Source organism: Lotus japonicus, chromosome 1 (assembly GCF_012489685.1).
Source record: "Lotus japonicus ecotype B-129 chromosome 1, LjGifu_v1.2".
In the NCBI taxonomy this organism is placed as follows: domain Eukaryota; kingdom Viridiplantae; phylum Streptophyta; class Magnoliopsida; order Fabales; family Fabaceae; genus Lotus; species Lotus japonicus.
The window spans coordinates 4,644,698-4,650,194 of record NC_080041.1 but is presented as its reverse complement, the minus strand read 5'-3'; the positions used below and the strand labels follow the sequence as shown (position 1 = coordinate 4,650,194).

At 34.7% G+C, this 5,497-nt stretch overlaps 1 long non-coding RNA gene across 1 annotated transcript; it reads right to left on the bottom strand.

The window, feature by feature from the left end:
* Nucleotides 1-2,471: 2,471 nt before the first annotated feature.
* Nucleotides 2,472-4,646, bottom strand: LOC130733158 (uncharacterized). Its single transcript, XR_009017390.1, has 3 exons — nucleotides 4,080-4,646; nucleotides 3,601-3,630; nucleotides 2,472-2,868 (listed from the first exon to the last, which is right to left on the bottom strand). It is a non-coding gene; the product is annotated as an uncharacterized LOC130733158 (long non-coding RNA).
* Between the last annotated feature and the right edge of the window lie 851 nt (nucleotides 4,647-5,497).

Here is a 5,497-nt window from a genome sequence, read left to right as displayed (position 1 = left end):
TTAATGTGCTCTGAATTTGATTCTATTTCATCTCTTTTCCCTGTTGTATTTTTTTCATGCTGTATTTTTCTCACTTGAAAACCTTTGGATACAAGTATTGCACTTCCCTTTTCCATTTCTTTATTTGTAACACTTTGTGCAAGGGTTTTAGATACAAGTATTGCACTTCCCTTTCTTACATCTTCTGCACTTTCCTTTTTAGGGTGCATGGTTTAGGTGGTCTCATCAATTAAGTTATGAGAGGAATGAAGACTCTAATGACATGTAAATATAATTATATATGAATGTTATTTGTTTTCTTTTAGTTTAATATGATATTTAAACTAAGTGAATCTAAAGAAACCTTTTGGTTTTTTCAAACCTTTAAACCTTAGATTGGAACTTTGTTAAATCAAAAATCTATATGTAAGTACAACCCTGACTTTTATTTGATAGTATGAGATTAAAATGTCTATTTTAAAGAAACTTTAAATTCAAGTTTTTAAAAACAATGATCCTGCATCAGTTTCAGCCTTTTGTCTATGCTTTCACTTATATAGCACACTCTTCACAACCTTATGCAAAGCAAAGTGCCTACTAAAAATCTTTTCATGCATATGATTTTGTTCTTCTATATTGATTATTTTTCTGCTTTTATACTTAAATTTCAGGGGTAGTTGATGCAGCATGAATACTTAGAAGAGTTCATTTCCAAGTGATTTGAAATATGGAGCATTTGGTGTGAAACACAATGGAATAGGACATGAACAATGAGCACATGCATATACATAGGATGAGGACAAGACTAAATGATCCTCTAAAGGGAATTAGGGGATAATAAAAGAATACAAGCCCACAAGTCCTTCAGTTTGTGGATTAATGTTGTAGTAACTGGATCATGATGGGTGAGATCCAGACTATATAGAATTAAGATTATTGGAGGGGGTTTGTAATGGTAGATGTAAATTCTAAATACATTTTGGTTATACTTAAATTTCTTCATATAATTTAAGAACAAGTGCAATGCAATACACGAGTAAGCAAAGATTTTGGTCACGCAATCGTTTTAGTTTTAGTTTTGGTGTTACTTATATATGTTAAAATGGTCTGAGTTTAAAATACTACAATCAAGGATTTTAATACATGTTTTTGAAATGTCTAGCCGGGCTTATTAAGATTGTACTATCAATGTTAGTATCTCAATTCTTCTATAATTAGAGTATTGATTAATGCCTACTTCAATAGCCAATTACCCGTGCAGCGCCCAGGTAAAAGCACGTTCTCAGTGTGTGGAACCGAACTTGCATAATCACGTTCATGAAGAATGCTTTATCTTTTTTTCACACTAGATTAACTCAATTATTGTTTATTAGCCACCATTAAACCGTCTCCTTATAAGTTTTGTAGTATTTGAGATTTCGTAAACCAATCTTTTTATTAGTTAATCAATCGCACGAATTTCAATCTACGCAACAAGGGTTTCAATTTAAGACTTTTTTACCACTTTGCTTAATTAGCATTTCAAACTCTTCTATTTCATATGTTCTTTAATATGTTTGTAATTTCTTATATCTATGATTTGTGCTATTGTCTTCATGTTCACGAAGAATGTTAAACGAGTTTCTATTGATCTGGACCAGGCTTAGAAGAGAAGTCATTTTGTCCACTTTGCTTCGCATTTCAGACTCTTCCATTTCATCTGTTTCATATATTAAAAAAAAAACAACGTATTGACCGACGTATCAAATATGACAGACATATTTCCTGTGCAACGCACGGGTAAGAAAACACTAGTTAATATTTAATTTTATAACTATTGCATGCGTCGTGAGAGGTTTTACAGTCATTGTACCAAAAAAAAAAAAGAGGTTTTACAGTCAATGTTTAATACGACCAATAGTATAAATATTAAAAATTCATTAATATTATCATCAATTAAAGGTAAAAAGAAAATTTTATATAATATCATTTAAAATATTATTTTTAATAAAGTAACGAAATATCATTGTTAATTAACTATTTCATTTTCAATACTTTGCATATTTGTTATATATTAATATATATTCATTTTATTAATTTTGAATTTTTGTGGTGATAATTAATATTTAACTAATTTGATTATTAATTATTTTAGTTATTATATGTGTGAAATTTTTTACAATTATCGATACTTAATACCCTAGCAATATAAAAATAAAATGTCAGTAATAATTAATCATTATTTTAATTAATATATACAAGGTTGAAGTCAACTTTACTTTTTATAATATATGTATGAGGTTGTAAACATTATCTTTATCTTCATTTTGAAAAAAAAGAAGTTGTTTGTCAAAGGTTCTGCAATAATTTTAATACCATAGTCATGGCCCCTAGTACCGATAAGTTTAGTTCATTGCCTCACTCTTTGCTCTCTGCTATTGTTTCTTTGATATTGTGCAAAGAAGCTGTGACGACCAAACTCACACCCTACCTAACTATAAAATAAGAATATCTTCAGAGAAAAACACTTTTATTGATGAACTTTGAAGAAGTACAAGACCTTTGGGTCAGAATTCATCGATGTCCAATTGATAGTCTGAGAACGTCTCCAGGAAAGTTAGCCGCGCTAAGCGTCATTAAAAGCAATTCCTTTCCTTAGACAAGACGTCCCAAAGTCTCGCATGAACTCCTCTGAATCTTCCCCGACTACTTTGACTGCCTTGTTTACAACCAAAACCACAGCTTTCACACTTATTTTACAGTCTGATAGAGCACGAGTCCAGTCGTACACGTTTTCCTCCATCAGATGGTCTTTATTCTACTCGAACACTCCCGTATATTTACAACTATTTACAGCTCGCCCTGCCTTGACCACTTTTCACTCGAGATCTTTCTCCTCGAACTCCGTCCCTAAGTTGTTCAATTAGAACAACCAACCAAAACAAGAAAACCAGAGAACAAGAGCGGTGAGAAGCAATCCAACACACTCAAATAGGAGAAACAGTGTAAAATAAATAAGCAAGTAAATCCAGTAAAAAGTAATAACGCATCCAACAAAATCATCCAAGATTTCAACACACTCTAGACGAGGATGTTGATCACAACCAAATCCAATCATTAAAAATCCACCACACTATGATGAGGATGTGGGCCCAACATTCTCCAGGAAAGTCACCGAGAAGCCGCTCGGCAAGATGATCCTATGGGAGCCTGCAGTGTGATTAGGTTCCGGATGGGACAAACCTCAACTACTCCTGTTGATAGGTCCCACCTAACCACACCCCAAGGACCGCAACCCTTACGGTATCCCCTAGATCTCACAGCGTTACCCAATGGCACAGCCTGGCCTCGACTGTCCAGTTGGGGCCACTGAACTTTCCTGCTCATAGAGTACCTGCAAGCCAATAGAAATCTCCTGGAAATATTTTGAGAATTGATCAAATAACATTTTCTTTAAAAATCAGGATGCCTCGTAAAAAAAATGTTTAAGAAAAGATTTGGAGGCTCCTTCTTCGAATCAATTCCCAGGAATAAATCCCGTTTGGAAAAATCATTTTTGAAAACAAATAGGACCCAAGGGAGGTCCAACACCTATTTATTCACACTATACCCCCTCATGAGTTGAGCATTCTCCCCCCTTACCTTTCTTCGAAAAATCCTTCGATCGATTATCTGCAATAATAATGTCGTACATCACTTTAGTCACTTCTCACCTTAAGGTTATAAAATTCCATGTTATTCTTTAATATCCGGTTTTTTTTTTTAAATAATTAGGCGGCAAGGTCGTCCATCGTTATATAGCTTTAAAATCAGGCGGCTTAGCCGACCATCATTATATAACTTATAAGGCGGCATAGCCGACCATGCATTTTCGATAGGCGGCAGAGCCGACCATTGGTGGATAAGGCGGCAGAGCCGACCATAATATCCAAGGAATTAATTAATTATTAATTATTAATTATTTAGCTTAAACTTGAAAAATTCATAACTTTTGTTCTGGATCTCCAAAATTCATTCCGTTTCTTTCTAAATGTTCATTTTAATCCCATGAATCATAATCGACTCTTACTTTGCATTGAATCATTAAGAATAGTGAGTTATAAGGCCGGGAAGTTGCATACCTTCTCGTCTCTTGAAACCCTATCAAACCAAGTTAATTTTCCGAACCGAATATGTATATGGAACCTATGGAAGACAAGGATTTGAACTATGCAAGAAAATCCAAGTTCTGAGCAGTTTTCTGGGGAGCTCGCCGGAGAAGGTGGTGGTTGGCGGCGGAGCCCCGGCGGGAGGGTGGAGTTAAGGGTGGAAACCGATTGGAAAAGCTTCCTCTAACTCCCAGGAACTCAATGGTATAGGTGGGTAGCTGAAAAGGTCTCTGGTTTGGCCAAAACGATGAACACCGTGAAGCTTTTCCGGTCAACAATGACAGAATGAAATCTAGACCTCCAAACTTCAAAATTCTTGCACGAATAGCTTCCTGGTGAAATTCTAAGCAAAATAGACTCTTGGTTCGACAAAATTGATGGAGATTTGAGGGAGAACCGAGAGCTTAAAGTTTCGGAATTTCTTGAGCTCGGTTGGGTGTTTTGTGGTGGTTGTTGGGCGGAGAAGATGTTAGGGAATGCTTTAGGAGGCTGAGGGGAAGGTTTAGCAAGGATTTGGAGGCTTGGGTTGCTCTAATTTGAGCTGAATTGAACTTGAACTTCGTGGTGGTATTTATAGACAAAACCAGGGACCAAAGTTTGAATTAAAACTATTTCTGAAATCACGGTTAGGTCCTTCAGAGTTAGGTCAGTTCGCAGTTTAGTCCTTCCTGAAATAATTTTTTATTCTCATCCTTATCCTTTGAATTCTCTAGAACTTGATTTCATCCTTATCCTTATCTAGATTTTTTTTATTTTTATTTTATTATACTATAATAATTGCATTAATAATAATACTAATTAAAATACTCCTATTATTTCTAGTTGAGGGAAAAATTTAGGTCGTTACAGAAGCGGTAAGAACCTTAATTCTCTCTAAAAGTTGGATAGACATTTTTAAGTATACATCCAATATAGAATTTGATGTGATGTCTTTTGTGAAAGATGGTCAAACTTATCAAATCAGACAAGCCCAAAGAAAAGCTTTTCTGAAATTTATGTTGCTTTGGATTTCTAATCACACAAAAACGGTTGTGGATAAGTTCTCTTTGAGATTATCATTGTCTCAGAATGCTAAGAGAGTTGTCAGGGAGTCCATTACCTTTGCCACAAAACACGGGGTGAAGGAGTTGGAGTTTGACTTTTATGATCCAACAATGGATTGTTATTTTACTAGTAATTTTATTGAGCATGAGACATTATTTGAATTGCCAGCACATGTTTATAGTCACACTTGCCTTGAATCTTTGAAGTTGTTTTGATGCCGCTTTGTTGAGGCAGAGTTGCTTAACTTTCATGCACCAAAAGAAATTTCTTTAGGTTGGATGGAAGTAAAACTCATTACTATTAAGGCATTGTTGTCAAGTTGTGTGGCGCTTGAGAGTTTAAGTCTC